This window comes from Notolepis coatsorum (assembly GCF_963971535.1).
Source record: "Notolepis coatsorum genome assembly, contig: SCAFFOLD_642, whole genome shotgun sequence".
Lineage (NCBI taxonomy): Eukaryota > Metazoa > Chordata > Actinopteri > Aulopiformes > Paralepididae > Notolepis > Notolepis coatsorum.
Window position 1 is genome coordinate 95,515 of NW_028170364.1, and position 21,136 is coordinate 116,650.

Genomic DNA, 21,136 nt, shown 5'->3' on the forward strand with positions numbered 1-21,136 from the left:
CGAGACTAGAGGAGAGGAGACTAGAGGAGAGGAGACTAGACTAGAGGAGACTAGAGGAGACTAGAGGAGAGGAGACTAGAGGAGAGGAGACTAGAGGAGAGGAGAGGAGAGGAGAGGAGAGGAGACTAGAGGAGACTAGATGAGACTAGAGGAGAGGAGACTAGAGGAGACTAGAGGAGAGGAGACTAGAGGAGACTAGAGGAGGGGAGACTAGAGGAAGGAGACTAGAGGAGATTAGACGAGACTAGAGGAGACTAGAGGAGACTAGAGGAGAGGAGACTAGAGGAGAGGAGAGGAGACTAGAGGAGAGGAGAGAGGAGAGGAGACTAGAGGAGAGGAGACTAGAGGAGAGGAGACTAGAGGAGACTAGGAGACTAGAGGAGACTAGAGGAGACTAGAGGAGAGGAGACTAGAGGAGACTAGAGGAGAGGAGACTAGAGGAGACTAGAGGAGACTAGAGGAGAGGAGACTAGAGGAGACTAGAGGAGAGGAGACTAGAGGAGACTAGAGGAGAGGAGACTAGAGGAGACTAGAGGAGAGGAGACTGGAGGAGACTAGAGGAGACTAGAGGAGAGGAGAGGAGACTAGAGGAGAGGAGACTAGAGGAGACTAGAGGAGACTAGAGGAGAGGAGACTAGAGGAGACTAGAGGAGAGGAGACTAGAGGAGACTAGAGGAGAGGAGACTAGAGGAGACTAGAGGAGAGGAGACTAGAGGAGACTAGAGGAGAGGAGACTAGAGGAGACTAGAGAGACTAGAGGAGACTAGAGGAGAGGAGACTAGAGGAGACTAGAGGAGACTAGAGGAGAGGAGACTAGAGGAGACTAGAGGAGACTAGAGGAGAGGAGAGGAGACTAGAGGAGACTAGAGGAGAGGAGACTAGAGGAGAGGAGACTAGAGGAGAGGAGACTAGAGGAGACTAGAGGAGAGGAGACTAGAGGAGACTAGAGAGGAGACTAGAGGAGAGGAGACTAGAGGAGAGGAGACTAGATGAGAGGAGAGGGGAGGAGACTAGAGGAGACTAGAGGAGACTAGAGGAGAGGAGACTAGAGGAGACTAGAGGAGACTAGAGGAGAGGAGACTAGAGGAGAGGAGACTAGAGGAGAGGAGACTAGAGGAGAGGAGACTAGAGGAGACTAGAGGAGAGGAGACTAGAGAGGAGGAGACTAGAGGAGACTAGAGGAGACTAGAGGAGAGGAGACTAGAGGAGAGGAGACTAGAGGAGAGGAGACTAGAGGAGACTAGAGGAGAGGAGACTAGAGGAGACTAGAGGAGAGGAGACTAGAGGAGAGGAGACTAGAGGAGAGGAGACTAGAGAGGAGACTAGAGGAGAGGAGACTAGAGGAGACGAGACTAGAGGAGAGGAGACTAGAGGAGAGGAGACTAGACTAGAGGAGACTAGAGGAGACTAGAGGAGAGGAGACTAGAGGAGAGGAGACTAGAGGAGAGGAGAGGAGAGGAGAGGAGACTAGAGGAGACTAGAGGAGACTAGAGGAGAGGAGACTAGATGAGACTAGAGGAGAGGAGACTAGAGGAGACTAGAGGAGGGGAGACTAGAGGAAGGAGACTAGAGGAGATAGACGAGACTAGAGGAGACTAGAGGAGACTAGAGGAGAGGAGACTAGAGGAGAGAGAGGAGACTAGAGGAGAGGAGACTAGAGGAGAGGAGAGGAGAGGAGAGGAGACTAGAGGAGAGGAGACTAGAGGAGAGGAGACTAGAGGAGACTAGGAGACTAGAGGAGACTAGAGGAGACTAGAGGAGAGGAGACTAGAGGAGACTAGAGGAGAGGAGACTAGAGGAGACTAGAGGAGACTAGAGGAGAGGAGACTAGAGGAGACTAGAGGAGAGGAGACTAGAGGAGACTAGAGGAGAGGAGACTAGAGGAGACTAGAGGAGAGGAGACTGAGGAGACTAGAGGAGACTAGAGGAGAGGAGAGGAGACTAGAGGAGAGGAGACTAGAGGAGACTAGAGGAGACTAGAGGAGAGGAGACTAGAGGAGACTAGAGGAGAGGAGACTAGAGGAGACTAGAGGAGAGGAGACTAGAGGAGACTAGAGGAGAGGAGACTAGAGGAGACTAGAGGAGAGGAGACTAGAGGAGACTAGGAGACTAGAGGAGACTAGAGGAGAGGAGACTAGAGGAGACTAGAGGAGACTAGAGGAGAGGAGACTAGAGGAGACTAGAGGAGACTAGAGGAGAGGAGAGGAGACTAGAGGAGACTAGAGGAGAGGAGACTAGAGGAGAGGAGACTAGAGGAGAGGAGACTAGAGGAGACTAGAGGAGAGGAGACTAGAGGAGACTAGAGAGGAGACTAGAGGAGACTAGAGGAGAGGAGACTAGAGGAGACTAGAGGAGAGGAGACTAGAGGAGACTAGAGGAGAGGAGACTAGAGGAGACTAGAGGAGACTAGAGGAGACTAGAGGAGAGGAGACTAGAGGAGAGGAGACTAGAGGAGACTAGAGGAGAGGAGACTAGAGGAGACTAGAGGAGAGGAGACTAGAGGAGACTAGAGGAGAGGAGACTAGAGGAGAGGAGACTAGAGGAGAGGAGAGGAGACTAGAGGAGACTAGAGGAGAGGAGACTAGAGACTAGAGGAGAGGAGACTAGAGGAGACTAGAGGAGACTAGAGGAGAGGAGACTAGAGGAGACTAGAGGAGACTAGAGGAGACTAGAGGAGAGGAGACTAGAGGAGACTAGAGGAGAGGAGACTAGAGGAGACTAGAGGAGAGGAGACTAGAGGAGACTAGAGGAGACTAGAGGAGAGGAGACTAGAGGAGACTAGAGGAGACTAGAGGAGAGGAGACTAGAGGAGACTAGAGGAGACTAGAGGAGAGGAGACTAGAGGAGACTAGAGGAGACTAGAGGAGACTAGAGGAGACTAGAGAGAGGAGACTAGAGGAGACTAGAGGAGAGGAGACTAGAGAGAGGAGACTAGAGGAGACTAGAGGAGAGGAGACTAGAGGAGGAGACTAGAGGAGACTAGAGGAGAGGAGACTAGAGGAGAGGAGACTAGAGGAGACTAGAGGAGAGGAGACTAGAGGAGACTAGAGGAGACTAGAGGAGACTAGAGGAGAGGAGACTAGAGGAGACTAGAGGAGACTAGAGGAGACTAGAGGAGAGGAGACTAGAGGAGACTAGAGGAGAGGAGACTAGAGGAGACTAGAGGAGAGGAGAGGAGACTAGAGGAGACTAGAGGAGACTAGAGGAGAGGAGACTAGAGGAGACTAGAGGAGAGGAGACTAGAGGAGAGGAGAGGAGACTAGAGGAGACTAGAGGAGAGGAGACTAGAGGAGACTAGAGGAGAGGAGACTAGAGGAGAGGAGACTAGAGGAGACTAGAGGAGACTAGAGGAGACTAGAGGAGAGGAGACTAGAGGAGACTAGAGGAGAGGAGACTAGAGGAGAGGAGACTAGAGGAGAGGAGACTAGAGGAGACTAGAGGAGACTAGAGGAGACTAGAGGAGACTAGAGGAGAGGAGACTAGAGGAGAGGAGACTAGAGGAGAGGAGACTAGAGGAGACTAGAGGAGACTAGAGGAGACTAGAGGAGAGGAGACTAGAGGAGACTAGAGGAGACTAGAGGAGACTAGAGGAGAGGAGACTAGAGGAGACTAGAGGAGACTAGAGGAGACTAGAGGAGAGGAGACTAGAGGAGAGGAGACTAGAGGAGACTAGAGGAGAGGAGACTAGAGGAGAGGAGACTAGAGGAGACTAGAGGAGACTAGAGGAGAGGAGACTAGAGGAGACTAGAGGAGACTAGAGGAGAGGAGACTAGAGGAGACTAGAGGAGACTAGAGGAGACTAGAGGAGAGGAGACTAGAGGAGACTAGAGGAGACTAGAGGAGAGGAGACTAGAGGAGACTGAGGAGACTAGAGGAGACTAGAGAGGAGACTAGAGGAGACTAGAGGAGACTAGAGGAGAGGAGACTAGAGGAGACTAGAGGAGACTAGAGGAGAGGAGACTAGAGGAGAGGAGACTAGAGGAGACTAGAGGAGAGGAGACTAGAGGAGAGGAGACTAGAGGAGACTAGAGGAGAGGAGACTAGAGGAGAGGAGACTAGAGGAGACTAGAGGAGAGGAGAGGGAGGAGACTAGAGGAGAGGAGACTAGAGGAGAGGAGACTAGATGAGAGGAGAGGGAGGAGACTAGAGGAGACTAGAGGAGACTAGAGGAGAGGAGACTAGAGGAGACTAGAGGAGACTAGAGGAGAGGAGACTAGAGGAGAGGAGAGGAGACTAGAGGAGACTAGAGGAGAGGAGACTAGAGGAGACTAGAGGAGAGGAGAGGGAGGAGACTAGAGGAGAGGAGACTAGAGGAGAGGAGACTAGAGGAGAGGAGAGGGGAGGAGACTAGAGGAGACTAGAGGAGACTAGAGGAGAGGAGACTAGAGGAGACTAGAGGAGACTAGAGGAGAGGAGACTAGAGAGGAGACTAGAGGAGAGGAGACTAGAGGAGACTAGAGGAGAGGAGAGGGAGGAGACTAGAGGAGAGGAGACTAGAGGAGAGGAGACTAGATGAGAGGAGAGGGAGGAGACTAGAGGAGACTAGAGGAGACTAGAGGAGAGGAGACTAGAGGAGACTAGAGGAGACTAGAGGAGAGGAGACTAGAGGAGACTAGAGGAGAGGAGACTAGAGGAGAGGAGACTAGAGGAGACTAGAGGAGAGGAGACTAGAGGAGACTAGAGGAGAGGAGACTAGAGAGAGGAGACTAGAGGAGACTAGAGGAGACTAGAGGAGACTAGAGGAGAGGAGACTAGAGGAGAGGAGACTAGAGGAGAGGAGACTAGAGGAGACTAGAGGAGACTAGAGGAGAGGAGACTAGAGGAGACTAGAGGAGAGGAGACTAGAGGAGAGGAGACTAGAGGAGAGGAGACTAGAGAGGAGACTAGAGGAGACTAGAGGAGACTAGAGGAGACTAGAGGAGAGGAGACTAGAGGAGAGGAGACTAGAGGAGAGGAGACTAGACTAGAGGAGACTAGAGGAGACTAGAGGAGAGGAGACTAGAGGAGACTAGAGGAGAGGAGACTAGAGGAGAGGAGACTAGAGGAGACTAGAGGAGACTAGAGGAGAGGAGACTAGAGGAGACTAGAGGAGAGGAGACTAGAGGAGACTAGAGGAGAGGAGACTAGAGGAAGGAGACTAGAGGAGACTAGAGAGACTAGAGGAGACTAGAGGAGAGGAGACTAGAGGAGACTAGATGAGACTAGAGGAGAGGAGACTAGAGGAGAGGAGACTAGAGGAGACTAGAGGAGACTAGAGGAGAGGAGACTAGAGGAGACTAGAGGAGACTAGAGGAGAGGAGACTAGAGGAGACTAGAGGAGAGGAGACTAGAGGAGACTAGAGGAGACTAGAGGAGACTAGAGGAGAGGAGACTAGAGGAGACTAGAGGAGAGGAGACTAGAGGAGACTAGAGGAGACGAGAGGAGACTAGAGGAGACTAGAGGAGAGGAGACTAGAGGAGACTAGAGGAGAGGAGACTAGAGGAGACTAGAGGAGACTAGAGGAGAGGAGACTAGAGGAGACTAGAGGAGACTAGAGGAGAGGAGACTAGGAGACTAGAGGAGAGGAGACTAGAGGAGACTAGAGGAGAGGAGACTAGAGGAGACTAGAGGAGAGGAGACTAGAGGAGACTAGAGGAGACTAGAGGAGAGGAGACTAGAGGAGACTAGAGGAGACTAGGAGACTAGAGGAGACTAGAGGAGAGGAGACTAGAGGAGACTAGAGGAGACTAGGAGACTAGAGGAGACTAGAGGAGAGGAGACTAGAGGAGACTAGAGGAGAGGAGACTAGAGGAGACTAGAGGAGACTAGAGAGAGGAGAGGAGACTAGAGGAGACTAGAGGAGAGGAGACTAGAGGAGAGGAGACTAGAGGAGACTAGAGGAGAGGAGACTAGAGGAGACTAGAGGAGACTAGAGGAGACTAGAGAGGAGACTAGAGGAGACTAGAGGAGACTAGAGGAGACTAGAGAGGAGACTAGAGGAGACTAGAGGAGAGGAGACTAGAGGAGACTAGAGGAGACTAGAGGAGACTAGAGGAGACTAGAGAGGAGACTAGAGGAGACTAGAGGAGACTAGAGAGGAGACTAGAGGAGACTAGAGGAGAGGAGACTAGAGGAGAGGAGACTAGAGGAGACTAGAGGAGAGGAGACTAGAGGAGACTAGAGGAGACTAGAGGAGAGGAGACTAGAGGAGACTAGAGGAGAGGAGACTAGAGGAGAGGAGAGGAGACTAGAGGAGACTAGAGGAGAGGAGACTAGAGGAGACTAGAGGAGACTAGAGGAGAGGAGACTAGAGGAGACTAGAGGAGAGGAGACTAGAGGAGAGGAGACTAGAGGAGACTAGAGGAGAGAGAGAGGAGACTAGAGGAGACTAGAGGAGACTAGAGGAGAGGAGACTAGAGGAGACTAGAGGAGACTAGAGGAGACTAGAGGAGAGGAGACTAGAGGAGACTAGAGGAGAGGAGACTAGAGGAGACTAGAGGAGAGGAGACTAGAGGAGACTAGAGGAGACTAGAGGAGAGGAGACTAGAGGAGAGGAGACTAGAGGAGACTAGAGGAGAGGAGACTAGAGAGAGGAGACTAGAGGAGACTAGAGGAGACTAGAGGAGAGGAGACTAGAGGAGACTAGAGGAGACTAGAGGAGAGGAGACTAGAGGAGACTAGAGGAGACTAGAGGAGACTAGAGGAGAGGAGACTAGAGGAGACTAGAGGAGACTAGAGGAGAGGAGACTAGAGGAGAGAGGAGACTAGAGGAGACTAGAGAGGAGACTAGAGGAGACTAGAGGAGACTAGAGGAGACGAGACTAGAGGAGACTAGAGGAGACTAGAGGAGAGGAGACTAGAGGAGAGGAGACTAGAGGAGACTAGAGGAGAGGAGACTAGATGAGAGGAGACTAGAGGAGACTAGAGGAGAGGAGACTAGAGGAGAGGAGACTAGAGGAGACTAGAGGAGAGGAGAGGGAGGAGACTAGAGGAGAGGAGACTAGAGGAGACTAGGGAGACTAGAGGAGAGGAGAGGGGAGGAGACTAGAGGAGAGGAGACTAGAGGAGACTAGAGGAGACTAGAGGAGACTAGAGGAGACTAGAGGAGAGGAGACTAGAGGAGACTAGAGGAGAGGAGAGGGGAGGAGACTAGAGGAGAGGAGACTAGAGGAGAGGAGACTAGATGAGAGGAGAGGGGAGGAGACTAGAGGAGACTAGAGGAGACTAGAGGAGAGGAGACTAGAGGAGACTAGAGGAGACTAGAGGAGAGGAGACTAGAGGAGACTAGAGGAGACTAGAGGAGAGGAGACTAGAGGAGAGGAGACTAGAGGAGACTAGAGGAGAGGAGACTAGAGGAGACTAGAGGAGAGGAGACTAGAGAGGAGGAGACTAGAGGAGACTAGAGGAGACTAGAGGAGAGGAGAATAGAGGAGAGGAGACTAGAGGAGAGGAGACTAGAGGAGACTAGAGGAGACTAGAGGAGAGGAGACTAGAGGAGACTAGAGGAGAGGAGACTAGAGGAGAGGAGACTAGAGGAGAGGAGACTAGAGGAGACTAGAGGAGACTAGAGGAGACTAGAGGAGAGGAGACTAGAGGAGAGGAGACTAGAGGAGAGGAGACTAGACTAGAGGAGACTAGAGGAGACTAGAGGAGAGGAGACTAGAGGAGACTAGAGGAGAGGAGACTAGAGGAGAGGAGACTAGAGGAGAGGAGACTAGAGGAGAGGAGACTAGACTAGAGGAGACTAGAGGAGACTAGAGGAGAGGAGACTAGAGGAGACTAGAGGAGAGGAGACTAGAGGAGAGGAGACTAGAGGAGACTAGATGAGACTAGAGGAGAGGAGACTAGATGAGACTAGAGGAGAGGAGACTAGAGGAGACTAGAGGAGAGGAGACTAGAGGAAAGGAGACTAGAGGAGACTAGACGAGACTAGAGGAGACTAGAGGAGACTAGAGGAGAGGAGACTAGAGGAGACTAGATGAGACTAGAGGAGAGGAGACTAGAGGAGAGGAGACTAGAGGAGACTAGAGGAGACTAGAGGAGAGGAGACTAGAGGAGACTAGAGGAGACTAGAGGAGAGGAGACTAGAGGAGACTAGAGGAGACTAGAGGAGACTAGAGGAGAGGAGACTAGAGGAGACTAGAGGAGAGGAGACTAGAGAGGAGACTAGAGGAGACTAGAGGAGACGAGAGGAGACTAGAGGAGACTAGAGGAGAGGAGACTAGAGGAGACTAGAGGAGACTAGAGGAGACTAGAGGAGACTAGAGGAGACTAGAGGAGAGGAGACTAGGAGACTAGAGGAGAGGAGACTAGAGGAGACTAGAGGAGAGGAGTCTAGAGGAGACTAGAGGAGAGGAGACTAGAGGAGACTAGAGGAGACTAGAGGAGAGGAGACTAGAGGAGACTAGAGGAGACTAGGAGACTAGAGGAGACTAGAGGAGAGGAGACTAGAGGAGACTAGAGGAGACTAGGAGACTAGAGGAGACTAGAGGAGAGGAGACTAGAGGAGACTAGAGGAGAGGAGACTAGAGGAGACTAGAGGAGACTAGAGGAGAGGAGAGGAGACTAGAGGAGACTAGAGGAGAGGAGACTAGAGGAGAGGAGACTAGAGGAGAGGAGACTAGAGGAGACTAGAAGAGAGGAGACTAGAGGAGACTAGAGGAGACTAGAGAGGAGACTAGAGGAGACTAGAGGAGACTAGAGGAGACTAGAGGAGACTAGAGAGGAGACTAGAGGAGACTAGAGGAGAGGAGACTAGAGGAGACTAGAGGAGACTAGAGGAGACTAGAGGAGACTAGAGAGGAGACTAGAGGAGACTAGAGGAGACTAGAGGAGACTAGAGAGGAGACTAGAGGAGACTAGAGGAGAGGAGACTAGAGGAGAGGAGACTAGAGGAGACTAGAGGAGAGGAGACTAGAGGAGACTAGAGGAGACTAGAGGAGAGGAGACTAGAGGAGACTAGAGGAGAGGAGACTAGAGGAGAGGAGAGGAGACTAGAGGAGACTAGAGGAGAGGAGACTAGAGGAGACTAGAGGAGACTAGAGGAGAGGAGACTAGAGGAGACTAGAGGAGAGGAGACTAGAGGAGAGGAGACTAGAGGAGACTAGAGGAGAGGAGACTAGAGGAGACTAGAGGAGAGGAGACTAGAGGAGAGGAGACTAGAGGAGACTAGAGGAGACTAGAGGAGACTAGAGGAGAGGAGACTAGAGGAGAGGAGACTAGAGGAGACTAGAGGAGAGGAGACTAGAGGAGACTAGAGGAGACTAGAGGAGAGGAGACTAGAGGAGACTAGAGGAAACTAGAGGAGAGGAGACTAGAGGAGACTAGAGGAGAGGAGACTAGAGGAGACTAGAGGAGAGGAGACTAGAGGAGACAAGAGGAGACTAGAGGAGACTAGAGGAGACTAGAGGAGACTAGAGGAGACTAGAGGAGAGGAGACTAGAGGAGACTAGAGGAGAGGAGACTAGATGAGAGGAGACTAGAGGAGACTAGAGGAGAGGAGACTAGATGAGAGGAGACTAGAGGAGACTAGAGGAGAGGAGACTAGAGGAGAGGAGACTAGAGGAGACTAGAGGAGACTAGAGGGGACTAGAGGAGAGGAGACTAGAGGAGACTAGAGGAGACTAGAGGGGACTAGAGGAGAGGAGACTAGAGGAGACTAGAGGAGAGGAGACTAGAGGAGAGGAGACTAGAGGAGACTAGAGGAGAGGAGACTAGAGGAGACTAGAGGAGAGGAGACTAGAGGAGAGGAGAGGAGACTAGAGGAGACAAGAGGAGAGGAGACTAGAGGAGAGGAGACTAGAGGAGAGGAGACTAGAGGAGACTAGAGGAGACTAGAGGAGAGGAGACTAGAGGAGACTAGAGGAGAGGAGACTAGAGGAGAGGAGACTAGAGGAGAGGAGACTAGAGGAGACTAGAGGAGACTAGAGGAGACTAGAGGAGACTAGAGGAGACAAGAGGAGACTAGAGGAGACTAGAGGAGAGGAGACTAGAGGAGACTAGAGGAGACTAGAGGAGACTAGAGGAGAGGAGACTAGAGGAGACTAGAGGAGACTAGAAGAGACTAGAGGAGAGGAGACTAGAGGAGACTAGAGGAGACTAGAGGAGACTAGAGGAGAGGAGACTAGAGGAGACTAGAGGAGACTAGAGGAGACTAGAGGAGAGGAGACTAGAGGAGAGGAGACTAGAGGAGACTAGAGGAGAGGAGACTAGAGGAGACTAGAGGAGACTAGAGGAGAGGAGACTAGAGGAGACTAGAGGAGACTAGAGGAGAGGAGACTAGAGGAGACTAGAGGAGAGGAGACTAGAGGAGACTAGAGGAGACTAGAGGAGAGGAGACTAGAGGAGACTGGAGGAGACTAGAGGAGACTAGAGAGGAGACTAGAGGAGACTAGAGGAGACTAGAGGAGACGAGACTAGAGGAGAATAGAGGAGACTAGAGGAGAGGAGACTAGAGGAGAGGAGACTAGAGGAGACTAGAGGAGAGGAGACTAGATGAGAGGAGACTAGAGGAGAGGAGACTAGATGAGAGGAGACTAGAGGAGAGGAGAGGGGAGGAGACTAGAGGAGAGGAGACTAGAGGAGAGGAGACTAGATGAGAGGAGAGGGGAGGAGACTAGAGGAGACTAGAGGAGAGGAGACTAGAGGAGACTAGAGGAGACTAGAGGAGAGGAGACTAGAGGAGAGGAGACTAGAGGAGACTAGAGGAGAGGAGACTAGAGGAGACTAGAGGAGAGGAGAGGGGAGGAGACTAGAGGAGAGGAGACTAGAGGAGAGGAGACTAGATGAGAGGAGAGGGGAGGAGACTAGAGGAGACTAGAGGAGAGGAGACTAGAGGAGACTAGAGGAGAGGAGAGGGGAGGAGACTAGAGGAGAGGAGACTAGAGGAGAGGAGACTAGATGAGAGGAGAGGGGAGGAGACTAGAGGAGACTAGAGGAGACTAGAGGAGAGGAGACTAGAGGAGACTAGAGGAGACTAGAGGAGAGGAGACTAGAGGAGAGGAGACTAGAGGAGAGGAGACTAGAGGAGACTAGAGGAGAGGAGACTAGAGAGGAGGAGACTAGAGGAGACTAGAGGAGACTAGAGGAGAGGAGACTAGAGGAGAGGAGACTAGAGGAGAGGAGACTAGAGGAGACTAGAGGAGAGGAGACTAGAGGAGACTAGAGGAGAGGAGACTAGAGGAGAGGAGACTAGAGGAGAGGAGACTAGAGAGGAGACTAGAGGAGAGGAGACTAGAGGAGACTAGAGGAGAGGAGACTAGAGGAGAGGAGACTAGAGGAGAGGAGACTAGACTAGAGGAGACTAGAGGAGACTAGAGGAGAGGAGACTAGAGGAGAGGAGACTAGAGGAGACTAGATGAGACTAGAGGAGAGGAGACTAGATGAGACTAGAGGAGAGGAGACTAGAGGAGACTAGAGGAGGGGAGACTAGAGGAAAGGAGACTAGAGGAGATTAGACGAGACTAGAGGAGACTAGAGGAGACTAGAGGAGAGGAGACTAGAGGAGAGGAGAGGAGACTAGAGGAGAGGAGACTAGAGGAGAGGAGAGGAGAGGAGACTAGAGGAGAGGAGACTAGAGGAGAGGAGACTAGAGGAGACTAGGAGACTAGAGGAGACTAGAGGAGACTAGAGGAGAGGAGACTAGAGGAGACTAGAGGAGAGGAGACTAGAGGAGACTAGAGGAGACTAGAGGAGAGGAGACTAGAGGAGACTAGAGCAGAGGAGACTAGAGGAGACTAGAGGAGAGGAGACTAGAGGAGACTAGAGGAGACTAGAGGAGAGGAGACTGGAGGAGACTAGAGGAGACTAGAGGAGAGGAGAGGAGACTAGAGGAGAGGAGACTAGAGGAGACTAGAGGAGACTAGAGGAGAGGAGACTAGAGGAGACTAGAGGAGAGGAGACTAGAGGAGACTAGAGGAGAGGAGACTAGAGGAGACTAGAGGAGAGGAGACTAGAGGAGACTAGAGGAGACTAGAGGAGAGGAGACTAGAGGAGACTAGAGGAGAGGAGACTAGAGGAGACTAGAGGAGAGGAGACTAGAGGAGACTAGGAGACTAGAGGAGACTAGAGGAGAGGAGACTAGAGGAGACTAGAGGAGACTAGAGGAGAGGAGACTAGAGGAGACTAGAGGAGACTAGAGGAGAGGAGAGGAGACTAGAGGAGACTAGAGGAGAGGAGACTAGAGGAGAGGAGACTAGAGGAGAGGAGACTAGAGGAGACTAGAGGAGAGGAGACTAGAGGAGACTAGAGGAGAGAGACTAGAGGAGACTAGAGAGGAGACTAGAGGAGACTAGAGGAGAGGAGACTAGAGGAGACTAGAGGAGACTAGAGGAGAGGAGACTAGAGGAGAGGAGAGGAGACTAGAGGAGACTAGAGGAGAGGAGACTAGAGGAGACTAGAGGAGAGGAGACTAGAGGAGACTAGAGGAGAGGAGACTAGAGGAGAGGAGACTAGAGGAGAGGAGAGGAGACTAGAGGAGACTAGAGGAGAGGAGACTAGAGACTAGAGGAGAGGAGACTAGAGGAGACTAGAGGAGACTAGAGGAGAGGAGACTAGAGGAGACTAGAGGAGACTAGAGGAGACTAGAGGAGAGGAGACTAGAGGAGACTAGAGGAGAGGAGACTAGAGGAGACTAGAGGAGAGGAGACTAGAGGAGACTAGAGGAGACTAGAGGAGACTAGAGGAGAGGAGACTAGAGGAGACTAGAGGAGACTAGAGGAGAGGAGACTAGAGGAGACTAGAGGAGACTAGAGGAGAGGAGACTAGAGGAGACAAGAGGAGACTAGAGGAGACTAGAGGAGACTAGAGGAGACTAGAGGAGAGGAGACTAGAGGAGACTAGAGGAGAGGAGACTAGATGAGAGGAGACTAGAGGAGACTAGAGGAGAGGAGACTAGATGAGGAGACTAGAGGAGACTAGAGGAGAGGAGACTAGAGGAGAGGAGACTAGAGGAGACTAGAGGAGAGGAGACTAGAGGAGACTAGAGGAGACTAGAGGGGACTAGAGGAGAGGAGACTAGAGGAGACTAGAGGAGACTAGAGGGGACTAGAGGAGAGGAGACTAGAGGAGACTAGAGGAGAGGAGACTAGAGGAGACTAGAGGAGAGGAGAGGAGACTAGAGGAGACTAGAGGAGACTAGAGGAGAGGAGACTAGAGGAGACTAGAGGAGAGGAGACTAGAGGAGAGGAGAGGAGACTAGAGGAGACTAGAGGAGAGGAGACTAGAGGAGACTAGAGGAGAGGAGACTAGAGGAGAGGAGACTAGAGGAGACTAGAGGATACTAGAGGAGACTAGAGGAGAGGAGACTAGAGGAGACTAGAGGAGAGGAGACTAGAGGAGAGGAGACTAGAGGAGAGGAGACTAGAGGAGACTAGAGGAGACTAGAGGAGACTAGAGGAGACTAGAGGAGAGGAGACTAGAGGAGAGGAGACTAGAGGAGAGGAGACTAGAGGAGACTAGAGGAGACTAGAGGAGACTAGAGGAGAGGAGACTAGAGGAGACTAGAGGAGACTAGAGGAGACTAGAGGAGAGGAGACTAGAGGAGACTAGAGGAGACTAGAGGAGACTAGAGGAGAGGAGACTAGAGGAGAGGAGACTAGAGGAGAGGAGACTAGAGGAGGAGACTAGAGGAGACTAGAGGAGACTAGAGGAGAGGAGACTAGAGGAGACTAGAGGAGACTAGAGGAGAGGAGACTAGAGGAGACTAGAGGAGACTAGAGGAGACTAGAGGAGAGGAGACTAGAGGAGACTAGAGGAGACTAGAGGAGAGGAGACTAGAGGAGACTGGAGGAGACTAGAGGAGACTAGAGAGGAGACTAGAGGAGACTAGAGGAGACTAGAGGAGACGAGACTAGAGGAGACTAGAGGAGACTAGAGGAGAGGAGACTAGAGGAGAGGAGACTAGAGGAGACTAGAGGAGAGGAGACTAGATGAGAGGAGACTAGAGGAGACTAGAGGAGAGGAGACTAGATGAGAGGAGACTAGAGGAGACTAGAGGAGAGGAGAGGGGAGGAGACTAGAGGAGAGGAGACTAGAGGAGAGGAGACTAGATGAGAGGAGAGGGAGGAGACTAGAGGAGACTAGAGGAGACTAGAGGAGAGGAGACTAGAGGAGACTAGAGGAGACTAGAGGAGAGGAGACTAGAGGAGAGGAGACTAGAGGAGACTAGAGGAGAGGAGACTAGAGGAGACTAGAGGAGACTAGAGGAGAGGAGACTAGAGGAGAGGAGATGAGAGGAGAGGGGAGGAGACTAGAGGAGACTAGAGGAGACTAGAGGAGAGGAGACTAGAGGAGACTAGAGGAGACTAGAGGAGAGGAGACTAGAGGAGACTAGAGGAGAGGAGACTAGAGGAGACTAGAGGAGACTAGAGGAGACTAGAGGAGAGGAGACTAGAGGAGAGGAGACTAGAGGAGACTAGAGGAGAGGAGACTAGAGGAGACTAGAGGAGAGGAGACTAGAGAGGAGGAGACTAGAGGAGACTAGAGGAGACTAGAGGAGAGGAGACTAGAGGAGAGGAGACTAGAGGAGAGGAGACTAGAGGAGACTAGAGGAGACTAGAGGAGAGGAGACTAGAGGAGAGGAGACTAGAGGAGAGGAGACTAGAGAGGAGACTAGAGGAGACTAGAGGAGACTAGAGGAGACTAGAGGAGAGGAGACTAGAGGAGAGGAGACTAGAGGAGAGGAGACTAGACTAGAGGAGACTAGAGGAGACTAGAGGAGAGGAGACTAGAGGAGACTAGAGGAGAGGAGACTAGAGGAGAGGAGACTAGAGGAGACTAGATGAGACTAGAGGAGAGGAGACTAGATGAGACTAGAGGAGAGGAGACTAGAGGAGACTAGAGGAGAGGAGACTAGAGGAAGGAGACTAGAGGAGACTAGAGGAGACTAGAGGAGACTAGAGGAGAGGAGACTAGAGGAGACTAGATGAGACTAGAGGAGAGGAGACTAGAGGAGAGGAGACTAGAGGAGACTAGAGGAGACTTGAGGAGAGGAGACTAGAGGAGACTAGAGGAGACTAGAGGAGAGGAGACTAGAGGAGACTAGAGGAGAGGAGACTAGAGGAGACTAGAGGAGACTAGAGGAGACTAGAGGAGAGGAGACTAGAGGAGACTAGAGGAGAGGAGACTAGAGAGGAGACTAGAGGAGACTAGAGGAGACGAGAGGAGACTAGAGGAGACTAGAGGAGAGGAGACTAGAGGAGACTAGAGGAGAGGAGACTAGAGGAGACTAGAGGAGACTAGAGGAGAGGAGACTAGAGGAGACTAGAGGAGACTAGAGAGGAGACTAGAGGAGACTAGAGGAGACGAGAGGAGACTAGAGGAGAGGAGACTAGAGGAGACTAGAGGAGAGGAGACTAGAGGAGACTAGAGGAGACTAGAGGAGATGAGACTAGAGTAGACTAGAGGAGACTAGAGGAGACTAGAGGAGAGGAGACTAGAGGAGAGGAGACTAGAGGAGACTAGAGGAGAGGAGACTAGAGGAGACTAGAGGAGAATAGAGGAGAGGAGACTAGAGGAGACTAGAGGAGACTAGAGGAGAGGAGACTAGAGGAGAGGAGACTAGAGGAGAGGAGACTAGAGGAGACTAGAGGAGACTAGAGGAGAGGAGACTAGAGGAGAGGAGACTAGAGGAGAGGAGACTAGAGGAGACTAGAGGAGAGGAGACTAGAGGAGAGGAGACTAGAGGAGACTAGAGGAGACTATAGGAGACTAGAGGAGAGGAGACTAGAGGAGACTAGAGGAGAATAGAGGAGAGGAGACTAGAGGAGAGGAGACTAGAGGAGAGGAGACTAGAGGAGAGGAGACTAGAGGAGACTAGAGGAGACTAGAGAGGAGACTAGAGGAGACTAGAGAGGAGACTAGAGGAGAGGAGACTAGAGGAGACTAGAGGAGACTAGAGGAGACTAGAGGAGACTAGAGGAGAGGAGACTAGAGGAGACTAGAGGAGACTAGAGGAGAGGAGACTAGAGGAGACTAGAGGAGACTAGAGAGGAGACTAGAGGAGACTAGAGGAGACGAGAGGAGACTAGAGGAGACTAGAGGAGAGGAGACTAGAGGAGACTAGAGGAGACTAGAGGAGATGAGACTAGAGGAGACTAGAGGAGAGGAGACTAGAGGAGAGGAGACTAGAGGAGAGGAGACTAGAGGAGACTAGAGGAGAGGAGACTAGAGGAGACTAGAGGAGAATAGAGGAGAGGAGACTAGAGGAGACTAGAGGAGACTAGAGGAGAGGAGACTAGAGGAGAGGAGACTAGAGGAGACTAGAGGAGAGGAGACTAGAGGAGAGGAGACTAGAGGAGACTAGAGGAGACTAGAGGAGAGGAGACTAGAGGAGACTAGAGGAGAGGAGACTAGAGGAGAGGAGACTAGAGGAGACTAGAGGAGACTATAGGAGACTAGAGGAGAGGAGACTAGAGGAGACTAGAGGAGAATAGAGGAGAGGACTAGAGGAGAGGAGACTAGAGGAGAGGAGACTAGAGGAGACTAGAGAGGAGACTAGAGGAGACTAGAGAGGAGACTAGAGGAGAGGAGACTAGAGGAGACTAGAGGAGACTAGAGGAGACTAGAGGAGACTAGAGGAGAGGAGACTAGAGGAGACTAGAGGAGACTAGAGGAGACTAGAGGAGACTAGAGGAGAGGAGACTAGAGGAGAGGAGACTAGAGGAGACTAGATGAGACTAGAGGAGAGGAGACTAGATGAGACTAGAGGAGAGGAGACTAGAGGAGACTAGAGGAGAGGAGACTAGAGGAAAGGAGACTAGAGGAGACTAGACGAGACTAGAGGAGACTAGAGGAGACTAGAGGAGAGGAGACTAGAGGAGACTAGATGAGACTAGAGGAGAGGAGACTAGAGGAGAGGAGACTAGAGGAGACTAGAGGAGACTAGAGGAGAGGAGACTAGAGGAGACTAGAGGAGACTAGAGGAGAGGAGACTAGAGGAGACTAGAGGAGAGGAGACTAGAGGAGACTAGAGGAGACTAGAGGAGAGGAGACTAGAGGAGACTAGAGGAGAGGAGACTAGAGAGGAGACTAGAGGAGACTAGAGGAGACGAGAGGAGACTAGAGGAGACTAGAGGAGAGGAGACTAGAGGAGACTAGAGGAGAGGAGACTAGAGGAGACTAGAGGAGACTAGAGGAGAGGAGACTAGAGGAGACTAGAGGAGACTAGAGAGGAGACTAGAGGAGACTAGAGGAGACGAGAGGAGACTAGAGGAGAGGAGACTAGAGGAGACTAGAGGAGAGGAGACTAGAGGAGACTAGAGGAGACTAGAGGAGATGAGACTAGAGGAGACTAGAGGAGACTAGAGGAGAGGAGACTAGAGGAGAGGAGACTAGAGGAGAGGAGACTAGAGGAGACTAGAGGAGAGGAGACTAGAGGAGACTAGAGGAGAGGAGACTAGAGGAGACTAGAGGAGAGGAGACTAGAGGAGTGGAGACTAGAGGAGACTAGAGGAGACTAGAGGAGAGGAGACTAGAGGAGAGGAGACTAGAGGAGACTAGAGGAGAGGAGACTAGAGGAGACTAGAGGAGAGGAGACTAGAGGAGAGGAGACTAGAGGAGACTAGAGGAGACTATAGGAGACTAGAGGAGAGGAGACTAGAGGAGACTAGAGGAGAATAGAGGAGAGGAGACTAGAGGAGAGGAGACTAGAGGAGAGGAGACTAGAGGAGACTAGAGGAGACTAGAGAGGAGACTAGAGGAGACTAGAGAGGAGACTAGAGGAGAGGAGACTAGAGGAGACTAGAGGAGACTAGAGGAGACTAGAGGAGACTAGAGGAGAGGAGACTAGAGGAGACTAGAGGAGACTAGAGGAGAAGAGATTAGAGGAGACTAGAGGAGACTAGAGGAGAGGAGACTAGAGGAGACTAGAGGAGACTAGAGGAGACTAGAGGAGACTAGAGGAGAGGAGACTAGAGGAGACTAGAGGAGACTAGAGGAGAGGAGACTAGAGGAGAGGAGACTAGAGGAGACTAGAGGGGACTAGAGGAGAGGAGACTAGAGGAGACTAGAGAAGACTAGAGGAGAGGAGACTAGAGGAGACTAGAGGAGACTAGAGGAGAGGAGACTAGAGGAGAGGAGACTAGAGGAGAGGAGACTAGAGGAGAGGAGACTAGAGGAGACTAGAGGAGACTAGAGGAGAGGAGACTAGAGGAGACTAGAGGAGAGGAGACTAGAGGAGACTAGAGGCGACTAGAGGAGACTAGAGGAGAGGAGACTAGAGGAGACTAGAGGAGACTAGAGGAGACTAGAGGAGACTAGAGGAGAGGAGACTAGAGGAGACTAGAGGAGAGGAAACTAGAGGAGACTAGAGGAGACTAGAGGAGACTAGAGGAGAGGAGACTAGAGGAGACTAGAGGAGAGGAGAGGAGAGGAGACTAGAGGAGACTAGAGGAGAGGAGACTAGAGGAGACTAGAGGAGACTAGAGGAGAGGAGACTAGAGGAGAGGAGACTAGAGGAGAGGAGAGGAGACTAGAGGAGACTAGAGGAGAGGAGACTAGAGGAGACTAGAGGAGAGGAGACTAGAGGAGACTAGAGGAGACTAGAGGAGAGGAGACTAGAGGAGACTAGAGGAGAGGAGACTAGAGGAGACTAGAGGAGACTAGAGGAGACTAGAGGAGAGGAGACTAGAGGAGAGGAGACTAGAGGAGACTAGAGGAGAGGAGACTAGAGGAGAATAGAGGAGAGGAGACTAGAGGAGACTAGAGGAGAGGAGACTAGAGGAGACTAGAGGAGAGGAGACTAGAGGAGACTAGAGGAGAGGAGACTAGAGGAGAGGAGACTAGAGGAGACTAGAGGAGAGGAGACTAGAGGAGAGGAGACTAGAGGAGACTAGAGGAGAGGAGACTAGAGGAGACTAGAGGAGAGGAGACTAGAGGAGAGGAGACTAGAGGAGACTAGAGGAGACTAGAGGAGACTAGAGGAGAGGAGACTAGAGGAGAGGAGACTAGAGGAGAGGAGACTAGAGGAGACTAGAGGAGAGGAGACTAGAGGAGACTAGAGGAGAATAGAGGAGAGGAGACTAGAGGAGACTAGAGGAGACTAGAGGAGAGGAGACTAGAGGAGAGGAGAGGAGACTAGAGGAGACTAGAGGGGACTAGAGGAGAGGAGACTAGAGGAGACTAGAGGAGACTAGAGGAGACTAGAGAAGACTAGAGGAGAGGAGACTAGAGGAGACTAGAGGAGAGGAGACTAGAGGAGAGGAGACTAGAGGAGACTAGAGGAGAGGAGACTAGAGGAGAGGAGACTAGAGGAGAGGAGACTAGAGGAGACTAGAGGAGACTAGAGGAGACTAGAGAAGACTAGAGGAGAGGAGACTATAGGAGACTAGAGGAGACTAGAGGAGAGGAGACTAGAGGAGAGGAGACTAGGAGACTAGAGGAGAGGAGACTAGAGGAGAGGAGAGGGGAGGAGACTAGAGGAGAGGAGACTAGAGGAGACTAGAGGAGAGGAGACTAGAGGAGACTAGAGGAGAGGAGACTAGAGGAGACTAGAGGAGAGGAGACTAGAGGAGACAAGAGGAGACTAGAGGAGAGGAGACTAGAGGAGAGGAGACTAGAGGAGACTAGAGGAGACTAGAGGAGACTAGAGGAGAGGAGACTAGAGGAGACTAGAGGAGAGGAGACTAGAGGAGACTAGAGGAGAGGAGACTAGAGGAGACTAGAGGAGAGGAGACTAGAGGAGACTAGAGGAGAGGAGACTAGAGGAGACTAGAGGAGACTAGAGGAGAGGAGACTAGAGGAGAGGAGACTAGGGGAGACTAGAGGAGAGGAGACTAGAGGAGACTAGAGGAGACTAGAGGAGACTAGAGGAGAGGAGACAGAGAGAGATCTAAACAGTATGACAGAGAAGGACATGGAAAAGATATCCTGTCATGTCTGACAGCTACCAACTCTGTGAGTGAGGGTGCGTGTTTGTGTACGTGTGTATGTGTACATGTTGTGCATACGTGTATGAGTTTCGATGTGGCTTGTGTGTTTTGATGTGTGGTGTGTGTGTGTCTGGGCCAGTATAACCAAGGTCAAACAGCCTGTCCCATAGAGTTCCACAGCAGTGCCAGTGCTCTGGTGCGTGTGTGTGTGTGTGTTCTGACCTTGCACGCGGAGGCCACCACTGTCCTGCAGCTGTCTGAGGCCAAGCAGAACATCTCAAAGCCATGACCGTACCTGTGGCAGAGACAGAGAGACGGAGGACAGGGGGAGACGGGAGAGCAAGAGGGAGGGAGAGTGAGAGAGACCAAGAGAGAGACAATGCATAGTTAATAGAGAGTGATGGTCAGTGTTAATTTTGTCAACGAAAATGATTACCATTATGGTCGTCACCGAAGCTTTTCCCCCCCAACGACAACGAGACGTGACGTCACGTTAATGTAGATCATGTGACACTAACGTGACTAAATTATTTATGCATGATTGTTGACTACATCTGAGGACACAAAAATGTACTTTACAAAAACCATGACCAATTCTCTCTTAATTTATGTTGACTAAAACAAGATGAGACTTTTAGAATAATTCACGTTATTATTTCAGCATTTCCGTTTCCGGCTAATCGATAGCTATTGCTCCGCACCGTTTATGTCCCACTAAAAGCCAAGCTACGTCTCTCGTGACAACAGCTTATACCAATAACCATGAGCGGAATCTGCTACTCTCTCAACACTCCTGCGGCAGCCGAACAGTTCTACCAAAAGAACATAGCATTTAAGACGACAAAGGCTAAAGAGAATGGCTAGGCTGCGAGAAGAGCTAATAGCCTGGAACCTATATCCCAGACACAGGCTTGCTCTCCCCCGTAGATACTCCTTCATCTGTGTACACCCACTACTATCAACATTACACATGGATACAAGGACAAGACCACGTTCACTTAAAAAGGTAATGTTGGTATGAAAAGAAAAGACACAGACGAGTACTAACACAGAGTGAGATGGACTCTACTACTAGTATAAGTTGTTAATGAATCCCTTTAGCGCTTGAAGTGCACTAAAACATCGTAATGACTTTATTTTTCATATAATGTTGGGTACATGCTCAGTAGAGTTAGAACGCTCCCAGTCTTAGGGGCTGTGATATTTTGTTAGCACACTTTATGCACATAGAAGTGCGGTGGCAGGTTCGCTAAGCTAATGTTGTTAGCCGAATGCTCTGATGGGGGCC

General features: G+C 51.3%; 1 pseudogene across 1 annotated transcript in view; it reads right to left on the minus strand.

Annotated features, from left to right (window-relative positions):
* The window catches only part of LOC311248548 (elongator complex protein 2-like), a 67,020-nt pseudogene extending 46,877 nt beyond the window's left edge, over positions 1-20,143 (minus strand). The window contains exon 1 of the transcript XR_014621031.1: positions 20,071-20,143. The product of XR_014621031.1 is annotated as an elongator complex protein 2-like (transcript). The remainder of the gene's footprint in view (positions 1-20,070) is intronic.
* Between the last annotated feature and the right edge of the window lie 993 nt (positions 20,144-21,136).